Source organism: Notamacropus eugenii, chromosome 6 (genome assembly GCF_028372415.1).
Source record: "Notamacropus eugenii isolate mMacEug1 chromosome 6, mMacEug1.pri_v2, whole genome shotgun sequence".
Classification (NCBI taxonomy): Eukaryota; Metazoa; Chordata; class Mammalia; order Diprotodontia; family Macropodidae; genus Notamacropus; species Notamacropus eugenii.
Window position 1 is genome coordinate 140,205,332 of NC_092877.1, and position 13,793 is coordinate 140,219,124.

A 13,793-nucleotide genomic window follows, 5' to 3' on the forward strand; every position below is an offset into this window, starting at 1 on the left:
CTGAGACTTTCAGCCCACAGATTAAACATCTATAAGTCACCTACTTGAACTTCCGGAGCCAGGATAGCAGAGTGATCAGTAAATGCTCTCTCCTCCCCCCTTGATGACCTTGAAAGAACCATAAAATATTTCCCCAGAAAAATACTGGATCAGCAGGAACAGCAGAGGGGGCAAAGAGTCTCATAACACCTGAGGCTAGGAAAATAGCTAAGGGAGATTCTTCCTACTGTGGTGGAGGCAAATTGGAAGGAGAGGGGCCACAGGGCAGTGGAAACTCGCACTAGGACCCAGGCAAGCCTCAGCACCAGGAGAGGAGCCCCAGGAGGGGTGGAAACTCACACTAGGATCTAGGCATGCCTCAGTACTCCAGGGGAAATGAGAAGACAATAGGGCAGCTGGGATCACCATCCCCTGAGCTTGCCTTTGCCTCAGTTCAGCTGAGGAGATCTCCTGTGACCAGACCACCCCTCCCCCACACTTAACAAGCTAACCCCAGGGCAGATCGGGGAAACACAAAACAAAAAGATAAAAAGACACTTGCTCTTAGCTTTTTCACACAAGTCAGCTCAACACCAAGTTCTGCAGCTTCTAACTGAAAGAATTAGAAGCCACAAAACACAATCACCATCATGAACAAGAAAAAGCAAAACAAGCATGAAAAAACCATAGACTCTTTCTATGGGGACAAGGACCAAAACACAAATACCAAAGAGGTCAACAGTGAGACTGTACTTCCATCTGAAATTTCAGAAGGGACTATGAACTGCTCTCATGCACGAACAGCTCTCCTGGAACAGCTGAAGAAGGAAAGAGAAGAAAAACTGGCCAATGATTTTAAAAGTAAAAAAAAATAATTCACTGATGAGAACATCTCTTTAAAAAGAAATATTAAACAAATAGAAAAGGAAGTACAAAAATTAACTGGAGAAAACAACTCCTTAAAAGGAACAACTGAACAGATGGAAAAGGAAGCACAAAACCTAACTGGGAAATTGGACAAATGGAAAAGGAAGTAAAAAAACTAACTGGAGAAAACTTCTTAAAAGGAAAAATTGGACAGATGGAAAAGGAGATGCAAAAGTTAACTGAAGAAAACAATTTGATAAAAATTAGAATTGGGCAAGTAGAAACTAATGACTCTATGAGACAGCAAGAATCAGTCAAACAAAATCTAAAGAATGAAAAGATAGAACAAAATGTAAAATATCTAACTGGAAAAACAACTAACCTAGAAAATAGATCCAGGAGAGAAAATTTAAGAATTATTGACCTGCCAGAAAGCCATGATGGAAAAAAAAGTCTGGACAATATCTTCCAGGAAATTATCCAGAAGTGCTAGATCCAGAGGGCAAAATAGCCAGTGAAAGAATCCACTGTTCACCTCCCAAAAGGGATCCCAAACTCAAAACCTCAAGAAATATCATTGCCAAATTCCAGAACTATCAAGGGAAGGAGAAAATACCACAAGCAGCCAGAAAGAAACCATTCAAATATCGAGGAGCTACAATCAGGATCACACAGGACCTTGCAGCTTCTACATTAAAAGATGGAAGGAATTGGAATCCGATATTTCATAAGGCAAAAGGAGATGGGACTACAACCAAGGATCAACTACCCAGCAAAGTACAGCATAACATTTCAGGCAAGGAGATGGTCATTCACCGAAGTAAGGGATTTCCAGATCTTCCTGACAAAATCGCCAGAACTTAATAGAAAATTAGATCTTCAAATGCAGGTCTCAAGAGAGGCATTAAAAGGTAAAAGGAGGAAAAAAACTTGTTACTCAATTTGGGCAAACTGCTTACCCCCCTATAAAGGAAGATGATACCTGTTAATCTTGAGAATTGTACACCTATTATGAAATATAAAAGGGATATACATAGAGGGAATGGGTATAAAATAAATGATGTCATGTTAAAAATATGATTTAAGCATGTGAAGGGATTGTAACAGGAGGTGTGAAAAGGAGGAAGCAGAAAATGATAAATTACATCACAGGAAAAAAGTACAAAATTATAGTAGAGGGAAAGAGGGGAGGGAGATGAGCATTGTTTGAGAAGTACTCTCATCTGATTTGGTTCAAGGAAGGGACAATAAACTTAAGTACATAATTCTAACTAACTCTATAGGCAGTAGGAAGGGAAGGGGGAAGAAAGGGGAGGGGAAGCTAAAAGGGAGGGAAGAAGTAGTAAGGGTAAAGGGGAATAAAAGGAAGGAGGGCTAAAAGAAGGAAGGGAAGGCTGCAGGAGGTGGTGGTGAAAAATGAAAACTACTGAGGAGGGGAAGGGAGATGGAAGAGCTAAAAGCACAAATGGTGGGAAAGAGGACAGAGGGAAATACACAGATTGTAATCATAACTGTGAATGTGAATGGAATGAACTCTCCCATAAAACAGAGATGGATAGCAGAATGGATTAAAAGCCATAATCCAACAATATGTTGTTTACAAGAAACACATTTGAAATGGAAGGATACACACAGGGTAAAGGTCAAAGGTTGGAGTAGAATATATTGTGCTTGAGCTGATGCAAGAAAAACAGGAGTAGCAATCCTAATCTCAGACAAAGCAAAAGCAGAAATAGATCTAATCAAAAGAGATAAGGAAGGAAATTATATCCTGCTAAAAGGCACCATAGACAATGAAGCAATATCATTACTAAACATGTATACTCCAAGTGGTATAGCATCCAGATCCTTAGAGGAGAAATTGGGGGAGTTGAAGGAAGAAATTGACAGCAAAACTATACTAGTGGGAGACTTCAACCTCCCCCTCTCTGAACTTGATAAATCTAAACTCAAAATAAACAAGAAAGAGGTTAAGGAGGTAAATAAAACTCTGGATAAGGTAGATATGATAGATCTCTGGAGAAAACTGAATGGGAATAGAAAGGAATATACTTTTTTCTCAGCAGTACATGGCACATATACAAAAATTGATCATGTACTAGGACATAAAAACCTCACAATCCAATGCAGAAAGGCAGAGATAATCAATGCATCCTTCTCAGATCATAATGCAATAAAAATTATATGTAATAAAAGGCCAGAGAAAGATAAACCAAAAAATCAATTGGAAACTAAATAATCTAATCCTAAAGAAGGAGTGGGTTAAAGAAGAAATCATAGAAACAATCAACAACCTCATTCAAGAGAATGACAATAACGAGACAACATACCAAATCTTATGAGATACTGCAAAAGGAGTTCTTAGGGGAAGTTTTATATATTTCAATGCCTACATAAGTAAAATAGAGAAAGAGGAGATCAATGAATTGGACATGCAGCTGAAAAAGCTAGAAAAAGAACAAATTGAAAATCCCCAAGGAAATACCAAATTAGAAATACTGAAAACCAAAGGAGAGATTAATAAAATTGAAATTAAGAAAACTATTGAATTAATAAATAAAACCAAGAATTGGTTTTATGAAAAAAATAATAAAATTGATAAACCTTAGGTCAATTTGATTTTAAAAAAGAAAGAAGAAAATCAAATTACTAATATCAAAAATGAAAGGGGTGAACTCACCTCCAATGAGGAGGAAATTAAAACAATAAGTAGAAATTATTTTGCCCAACTTTATGCCCACAAATTCGACAATCTAAATGAGAAGGATGAGTATTTTTAAAAATACTATATATTGAAGATGGCAGAGTAGAAAGACGCACATACACATAGCTCCGAACCCACAACCCACAGAACGGCTAGAGGGGACCAACTCACGGGGAATTCTGCACCCAGAGGCCACGGAATATTGGAGCGAGGGAGATTTCTGTTCCGGAGACCTGCAAACCTCTCGCGGGGGGTCCTTCGCGCGGCGGACTGGGCGCCAGGACGGGAAGCAGAGGGCAGCCCTGCCACGGCCACGACACCCTGAGGAAAAGATCCGAGCGGGCTACGGGGACGCCAGCAGCCACGCGGGTCCCTCCACCCACAGAGGGACCTGCAAACCTCTCGCAAAAGGTCCGTCGCACTGCAGATGCGGAACCCAGCCCAGACCTGCGGCAGCCGCGGCTCTGAGAGGTACAGATCCGAGCAGGCTTCAGGAACGGGATCTCCAGCGGCCACACAAGTCCCTCCACCCACAGGTGACGAGGGTCGGTGAGAGAGTCTCTTTGGCGGGTCGAGAGGGGAGTGGGGTGCCCCCATGGCTGGGCCCCCCCCCCCCAGGAGATAGAAGCTGAGAGGTGGCTGCAGACAGGGGCTCCCCAAGTGGGCGGGAGCCTGGATCCATTGTGGAAGGTCTGTGCATAAACCCCCTGAGGGAACTGAGCCTGAGAGGCAGCCCTGCCTCGACCTGACCATCTGAACTTAATTCTCACACTGAATAGCAGCCCTGCCCCTGCCAAAAGCCCTAAGGGGGGAAGCAGCATTTGAATCTCAGTCCCCAAACGCTGGCTGGGAGGACCAGGAGGTGAGGTGGGTGTGAGGAGAATATTCAGAGGTCAAGTCACTGGCTGGGGAGAATGCCCAGAAAAGGGAAAAGAAATAAAACTATTGAAGGATACTTTCTTGGAGATCAGACATTTCCTCCCTTCCTTTCTGATGAGGAAGAACAATGCTTACCATCAGGCAAAGACACAGAAATCAAGGATTCTGTGTCCCAGCCCACCCAATGGGCTCAGGCCATGGAAGAGCTCAAAAAGAATTTTGCAAACCAAGTTAGAGAGGTGGAGGAAAAACTGGGAAGAGAAATGAGAGGGATGAAAGAGAAGCATGAAAAGCAGATCAGTTCCCTGCTAAAGGAGAACCAAAAAAATGTTGAAAAAATTAACACCTTGAAAACTAGCCTAACTCAATTGGCAAAAGAGGTTCAAAAGGCCAATGAGGAGAAGAATGCTTTCAAAAGCAGAATTAGCCAAATGGAAAAGGAGATTCAAAAGCTCACTGAAGAAAATAGTTCTTTCAAAACTGGAATGGCACAGATGGATGCTAAGGACTTTATGAGAAAGACAGATATCTCAGAACATACCGCACAGATTCGAAAAATGGAAGATAATGTGAAATATCTTATTGGAAAAACAACTGACCTGGAAAATAGAATCAGGAGAGACAATGTAAAAATTCTGGGACTACCTGAAAACCATGATCAAAAGAAGAGCCTAGACATCATCTTCCATGAAATTATCAAGGAAAACTGCCCTGAGATTCTAGAACCAGAGGGCAAAATAAATATTCAAGGAATCCGCAGAACACCGCATGAAAGAGATCCAAAAAGAGAAACTCCTAGGAACATTGTGGCCAAATTCCAGAATTCCCAGGTGAAAGAGAAAATATTGCAAGCAGCTAGAAAGAAACAATTCAAGTATTGTGGAAATACAATCAGGATAACACAAGATCTAGCACCCTCTACATTAAGGGATCAAAGGGAATGGAATAGGATATTCCAGAAGTCAAAGGAACTAGGACTAAAACCAAGAATCACCTACCCAGCAAAACTGAGTATAATACTTCAGGAGAAAAAATGGTCTTTCAATGAAATAGAGGATTTTCAAATTTTCTTGATGAAAAGACCAGAGCTGAAAAGAAAATTTGACTTTCAAACACAAGAATGAAGAGAAGCATGAAAAGGTGAACAGCAAAGAGAAGTCATAAGGGACTTACTAAAGTTGAACTGTTTACATTCCTACATGGAAAGACAATATTTGTAACTCTTGAAACATTTCAGTATCTGGGTACTGGGTGGGAGTACACACACACACATGCACACACGCACACATACATAGAGACAGAGTGCACAGAGTGAATTGAAGAGGATGGGATCATATCTTAAAAAAAAAATGAAATCAAGCAGTGAGAGAGAAATATTGGGAGGAGAAAGGGAGAGGTTGAATGGGGCAAATTATCTCTCATAAAAGAGGCAAGCAAAAGACTTATTAGTGGAGGGATAAAGAGGGGAGGCAAGAGAAAAACATGATGTCTACTCTCATCACATTCCACTAAAGGAAAGAATAAAATGCACACTCATTTTGATAGGAAAACCTATCTCACAATACAGGAGAGTCGGGGACAAGGGCACAAGCAGGGTGGGGGGGAGGAGAGAGGGGAGGGCATGGGAACAAGAATGCAATCCAAGGTCGACACTCATGGGGAGAGAAAGCATCATAAGAGAATAGAAGTAATGGGGGACAGGATAGGATGGAGGGAAATATAGTTAGTCCTATACAACACAACTAGTATGGAAATCATTTGCAAAACTACACAGATTTGGCCTATATTGAACTGCTTGTCTTCCAAAGGGAAGGGGTGGAGAGGGAGGGAGCTAAAGAAGTTGGAACTCAAAGTGTTAGGATCAACTGTAATGTTCTTACCATTAGGAAATAAGAAATACAGGTTAAGGGGTAAAGAAAGCTATCTGGCCCTACAGGACAAAAGAGAAGACGGAGACAAGGGCAGAGAGGGAGGATAGAGGAGAGAGCAGATTGGTCACAGGGGCAATTAGAATGCTTGGGTTTGGGGGGGAAGGGATAAAACGGGAGAAAATTTGTAACCCAAAATTTTGTGAAAATAAATGTTAAAAGTTAAATAAATAAAAAAATACTATATATTAGTAACAAGCCCAACAGCAAGAGATAGAAAGAGAAATCCCATTTAAAGCTAGGGTAGACACTATAAAATATTTGGGAGTTTACCTGCCAAAACAAACCCAGGGACTATATGAGCACAATTACAAGACATTTTTTGCACAAATAAAGTCAGATCTAAGTAAGTGGAAAAACATCAGTTGCTCATGGGTAGGCCAGGCCAATATAATAAAAATGATAATTCTACCTAAATTAATTTACTTATTTAGTGCCATACCAATTAAACTATCAGATAATTATTTTCTAGAGCTGGTTAAAATAATATCAAAATTCATCTAGAAGAACAAAAGGTCCAGAATATCAAAGGGACGAATGAAAAGAAATGCTAGGGAAGTTGGCCTAGCACTACCAGATCTCAAATTGTATTATAAAGCAACAACTATCAAAACCACTTGGTACTGGCTAAGAAACAGAAAGGGAGACAAGTGGAATATGCTAGGTACTCAAGACACAGTAGGTAATGAATATAGCAATCTCCTGTTTGATAAACCCAAGGACCCCAGCTTCTGGGATAAGAACTCACTGATCAACAAAAATTGCTGGGAAAACTGGATAACAGTGTGGCGGAAACTAGGCATAAACCCATGCCTGACACGTTACACAAGAATAAAGTCCAAATGGGTACACAATCTAGGTATAAAGTTTGATACCATGGACAAACTGGAGGAGCAAGGGATAGTGTATTTATCAGATTTATGGAGAAGGGAAGAATTTTTGACTAAAGAAGAGATAGAAAGCATTATAAAGTGCAAGATGGTAATTTTGATTATTTTAAACTGAAAAGTTTTTGCACAACCAAACCCAATGCAACCAAAATTCAGAGGAATGCAGTATATTGGGGAAAATATTTTTATAGCTAATCTGTGGGACAAAGGCCTCATTTTTAGAATATATAGAGAACTGAGTCAAATATACAAGAATACAAGTCATTCCCCAATTGATAAATGGTCAAAGGATATGAACAGGCAATTTTCAGAGGAAGAAATTAAAGATATCTATAATCATAGGAAAAAATGCTCTAAATCGCTTTTGATTAGAGAGATGCAAATCAAAACAACTCGAGGTACCACATCACACCAATTAGATTGGCAAACATGACAGAACAGGAAAATGATAAATGTTGGAGAGGAGCTGAGAGAGTTGGAACACTAATTCATTGTTGGTGGAGCTGTGAGCGCATCCAGCCATTCTGGAGAGGGGTTTGGAACTATGCCCAAAGGGCTACAAAAATATGCATACCCAGCAATATCACTTCTAGGACTGTATACCCAAGACATCATAAAAATGGGAAAGGGTCCCACATATACAAAAATATTTATATCAGCACTCTTTGTAGTGGACTAAAAACTGGAAATCAAGGGGATGCCCATCAGTTGGGGAATGGCTGAATAAATTATGATATATGAATGTAATGGAATACTATTGCACCATAAGAAATGATGAACAAGAAGACTTCAGAGAGGCCTGGAAAGATTTATATGATCTGGTATTGAGTGAAAGGAGCAGAACCAGGAGAACTTTGTACACAACTATGACCATAGTGTGTGAGAGTTTTTTCTGGTAGACTTGGATCTTCATAGCAATGCAAGGATATTAAAAAAAAATTTCCAATGGTCTTCTAAGGCAAAATGCCTTCCACATTCAGAGAAAGAACTATGGAATTCAATTTCAGAATGTAACAGATCATTTGTGTGTGTGTGTGTGTGTGTGTGTGTGTGTGTATGTATGTATGTATCATGTTTTGGTTTGTTATATGATTTCTCCCATTTATTTTAGTTCTTCTACACAGCATGACTATAATGAAAATGTATTCAATAGGAATGTATGTGTAGATCCTGTATAGAATTGTATGCCATCTTGGGGAGGGAGGGAGGTGGTGGGGAGTAAGTTGGGGGGAAAAAATCTAAGTTTTATAGTAGTGATTATAGAGCATTAAAAATAAATAAAATGAATATATTTTAATAAATAAATAAATAAAAATTTTAAAAAAAGAAAAAGAAAACACCTAAATCCCAGCCCCAACCTGGGTCTTCACCCCTGCTTCTATCTCTCATTTCCACACTTCAATTCCCCCCTTTTCATCTTCATTTTCTTTATACTTTATTTAATAAATATTTTTAGTCTCCTCCCAGTTTACATCATCCATAGAAAGAAAGGAATTTTCTCAATTGCTAAAAGAATTGATAAAAGCTGTGAGTTGAAGATTCTGCCCAGGATATCCATAAGAAGTCCCATTATCTGAGGCAGCTCTGACTTAATGGACCCCATCCTCAGTGAGCCACACCTGGTCTGGTGGGGTTTGGCTTTTTGGGGTTTGGAGTTTGTTTTTGTTTGTTTGTTTGTTTTTGATATACCAAAGAAAATGCCTTCTCTGAACAAAAGAGGAGTCTGATTTTAGATATGCTGATTAACAGGTCACTAACATCCCCCACACTGCCCTCCTCTACAGATAGTTTTATCTCTTACATTAGCCATCAATATGACTTCAAATTATGTTTCATATAATTTCTATGGAAACAAAATTCAATCATCTGCTTTAATGCTTTAATAATTTCTAATAATAAATTACTCACCTCCATAGTCAGACAAAGAAGACATATAAAGTCAATCCTCAACTTCTTTGGGGTTGTAACATTCCTAGAAAATGGTACAAAAGTCAAAAATACAAATTTTGATACACTGAACCTGTTGGAAACAAGGAGGCAGATGACTATGATCACGAAGAACTGCAATCTTTTACTAGAGATTGCAAAAACATACTTTACTGCATACAATTCTTTATAACAAAACATTAATTCTGATAATATGCACTTTTCCTAACACAACAACCATAAAATAACTCATAAAATGCAGCACACAAAATAAAATTGGTAACATGCAAAACATTTTTCTCATTTGTCTAGAATTCTGTGACCTGTGCTAACATCTCAGTTTTTTTAAAAATTGATTTCAGACAATATTCACTTTTCATAATACATGAAATCTACAGTACCAGAAATACTGTACAACAAACAAAATTCTTAAAACTAAAATGTTTTTTAATCTGAATCTTACCTAGTGGTGAAGTGATGGCATTGTACTATATACTACATTGCTATAAATCTCTCGACCTAGACCACCTTTTGCAAATCAAGGGAGAGGTTGCTGAGATTTTAGTTGCTGCTGTCTGAAGGCACAGACTGGTGCTCAAAAGTAAAAATGAGGTTACTAAGAAATATGAAAGTTAAGCGGAAGATTGACTGTGCATAAAAGAAGGATGATCAGAGGTAAGGTTCATGAAAGAGAAAGTTATACAGATAGACTACTGGAAAAAGGTGTGGAGACTGCAACTTGCATTGCAAGTCTTAAGAAGATTAGACAGAAGAATAAAGATATATTCCTTGAACCTTGTTGAAGTGTTATTGCTGCTGTACATTAGAGCTCCTGGACAGGCAGATAAAGGTTTCTAAGTCTCTCCAAGACTTAGAAAAAGTAAGAGAGCTCTGTTAACAAGAAGGTAGAAAGTGTCTTTTAAAATTCTTTTCAAGCCTTATAGAGAAAAAGCAGACAAGATGAGGTTTAAGGGGAGGGGAGGTGTAATACCCATCCCAAACCTGACATTAGCAAGAGCAAGAAAAGATAAAATCACCTTCTCAAGAAGCAGTAATAAGAAATGAAATTTTGAAATGGAAATTTATTGCTATATATTTTGAATCCTCTCTTAAGTTCTGCTGTGCACACTGACATGTTTTTTTTTCTTTTCTTATTTTGTATTTAAGTTTATAATATATTTCTTTTCCTTTTCTTATTGTGTATTTCAGCTTTAGGGAAAAAAAAGAAAAAAACCAGCAACAATGGTCACTATGTAAGGTCTACATTCTGTGGTTGTGCATGTACTCTATGAGGAAAAGGTCATGGAGGAAGCTGGGATTTAGCTGGAAATACACAAAATTTAAATTAGAGCAAGGAACTAAAGCAATGTCAATAAATGTTAGGAATTTTAAAAAGAAGCAGAAGAAGCAACAAGAAATAAGTGACAGGGGAAAACTCCTAAAAAATACTGCTTCTACTCTCCAGTGTATGTCTTTTTTTTCCAAACTGTAGAATGCTTAACAATCCTGTTACCCTATGTTTTCCCAGTGTATCAGGGAATATTAGTGTATCCCAATATATCCCACCATAGGAAGAGTATACAAAGAAGTCTTTTTTGTTTTAACATCTCTTTCTATGTGTGCCTTTGCAAAGAGTCACTGCCTCTCTCTCTACACAAATTTGATAGCTGCACAAAAGATCATTCTAGAGTATTCCAGTCTAATTTGTTATGGGGTGGAGGAAGGAGGTGAAAGGAAACACCTGTGGGGCCCTGCAGCAGTCTAGTCCTGCCAAGTTATGCTCTGAGAATTACAGCCTGACCTTGCATGTTGGAGGTTTTTTCTTTTTCTTGGGCTTAGTTTCTTTGATTTTAATACTGTTTAATTTTGGGTAAAGTTTGGTTCCAGAAAGGTCAGTTCATGCAATATGTCTTCACACTAACCAAGCAATAAAATAGTCAGGCCTGGAGACAACTTAGTCAGGCCTGGAGACAACTAAGTGTGTATAACAGCGATAATAGTGGTTCTGGTGCTAGTGCTAATGCAGGTATGGGAGAGGGATAGTACCCCTTTCAAAGGAGGAAAAACAATGATGTCTTCAGAAAATTTTTGCCACTAGTCAACTAATCAGTAAGCATTTATTAAATATTTGCTATGTGCCAGGCACTTTGCTAAACACTGGCAATTCAAAGACAAAAGATTTTCTTGGGACCATTTTGCTGTTCTGAATCAGATCATAGGATCATTGATTTAAAGCCAGAAGGGAATTTAAAGACCATCCGGACCAAATACTCCTTTTTAAAGAAGAAGAAAATGAAATTCATTAAGTTAAATTACTTGTTCAGGATCAACAAGCTAATGTTCAAGACAGGATTCAAACTCAGATCTTCCTGATGCCAACCAAGTCCAGGACTCTATCTCACTATACCACTCACCTTCCTGAGACAAATGCAATATTCAAATGTGGTACACAGAACCATTATTATGATATGTCTTTGAAAAGCATTCCATTCTCACAGACTTAGCCCTTCACAGCAATACAAGGACCTAAAACATTTCCAAAGGACTCTTGAGGCAAAATCCATCCACATCGAGAGAAAGAATTATGGAATCTGAATGCAAAATAAAGCAGACCATTTTCTCCTATGTTATGTTTTGGTTTGGTTTGGTTTTTCTCATGATTTATCCCATTCACTTTAATTCTTCTATGCAACATGACTAAAGTGAAAATGTATTTAATAAGAATATATGTGTAGAATCCATATAAAATTGCATGCCATCTTAGGGAGGGAGGAGGGAGGGAAGGTGAGAAAATTTTGAACTTATAGAAGTGATTGTTGAAAACTGAAAACATATTAAATTTTTAAAAAAATAAAATGACTAAGAAAAAAAATTTTTTTAAAGAAAAGCATTCCAGAAAACAGCATGCTGGAGGGCCAAGGGAACCTGGATATCACAATATGTTTACACCAACCAAATCTGGACACCTTCTGTAAAGTTGCAACTGTTTGTGTAGCTCAAGCAGGTCACCCTTTTAAAGAGGGTCTTCTGTAAGTATGAAATGTCCTGATTTTCCTGTAAATTATTTTAGGAAACTAATTTATGAATAAAACACAAAGAACAGGGTACAGTAAATGAGGGAATCATCAGTGCGATATACAACCCTTTCAGGACTCCACTGCTGGTGGGGTTGAACACTTCACTGAATGTCATTTTTTTCTCCCCACATCAGTTCATGGTTTGCCATAAGCCAAAATGCCCTGCTACTGAGAGACCAGAGTTCCTGCAGATGCTGAAATAATGAGCTGAAATAGGTGGGAGCAGATCAGAGAACACTCTTCAACGATAATACAAACATAGTCGGGGGCTCAGGCAAATCACCCACTAAGGCCATTTCTGTATTCTCTGGTTGTACGTTTCAATTGAGTTCCAAAAGATGAAAAACTCCAGGTAGCTGAACAAATAATTCCTTTCTGAAAGATAGTGACATCCAGCACACATACAGAGGTGAGAAAAAAGAAAGAAATGGTCTTATGAGCATTTAGATTAAATAACACTTCTGATTTTGTTTATAATTGGGAAATAGGTAAGTCAATATATAATCCTAAATTATCTGGTGTAGGAATAATGGAAAAGGTGATTCTAAAATGCAATGTATTCCAAAAGCTCTGCTTTGGAAATTATTTCTAGGGCAGAGCCAAGATGGCGGAGTAGAAAGATGCACATACACATAGCTCCGAACCCACAACCCACAGAACGGCTACAGGGGAGAAACTCACGGCGAATTCTGCACCCAGAGGCCACGGAATATTGGAGCGAGGGAGATTTCTGTTCCGGAGGGACCTGCAAACCTCTTGCAGGGGGTCCTTCCCGCTGCAGACTGGGCGCTGGGACTGGGAGCTGAGGGCAGCCCTGCAGCGGCCGCGGCACCGAGAGGAAAAGATCCAAGCAGACTTCTGGACGGGATCTGCAGCGGCCACGCGGGTTCCTCCACCCACAGAGGGACCTGCAAACCTCTCGCAAAAGGTCCGTCGCGCCGCAGACGCGGAGCCCAGCCCAGCCCAGACCTGCTGCGGCCACGGCACCAAGAGAAACAGACCCGAGCAGGCTTCAGGGACGGGATCTCCAGCGGCCACACAAGTCCCTCCACCCACAGGTGACGAGGGTCGGTGAGAGAGTCTCTTTGGCGGGTCGAGAGGGGAGTGGGGTGCCCCCATGGCTCGGGCCCCCCCAGGAGATAGAAGCTGAGAGGCGGCTGTAGACAGGGGCTCCCCAAGTGGGCGGGAGCCTGGATCCATTGTGGAAGGTCTGTGCATAAACCCCCTGAGGGAACTGAGCCTGAGAGGTGGCCCTGCCCCGACCTGACCACCTGAACTTAATTCTCACACTGAATAGCAGCCCTGCCCCCGCCAAAAGCCCTAAGGCGGGAAGCAGCATTTGAATCTCAGACCCCAAACACTGGCTGGGAGGACCAGGAGGCGAGGTGGGTGTGAGGAGAATATTTAGAGGTCAAGTCACTGGCTGGAAAAATGCCCAGAAAAGGGAAAAGAAATAAGACTATTGAAGGCTACTTTCTTGGAGAACAGACACTTCCTCCCTTCCTTTCTGATGAGGAAGAACAATGCTTACCATCAGGCAAAG

At 39.8% G+C, this 13,793-nt stretch overlaps 1 long non-coding RNA gene across 3 annotated transcripts in view; it reads right to left on the reverse strand.

Annotated features, from left to right (window-relative positions):
• The window catches only part of LOC140511889 (uncharacterized), a 75,974-nt gene that overhangs the window by 1,071 nt on the left and 61,110 nt on the right, over window positions 1-13,793 (reverse strand). For all 3 annotated transcript variants that reach the window (XR_011969702.1, XR_011969701.1, XR_011969703.1), the window contains exon 2: window positions 9,156-9,219. This is a non-coding gene — a long non-coding RNA (uncharacterized lncRNA). The remainder of the gene's footprint in view (window positions 1-9,155; window positions 9,220-13,793) is intronic.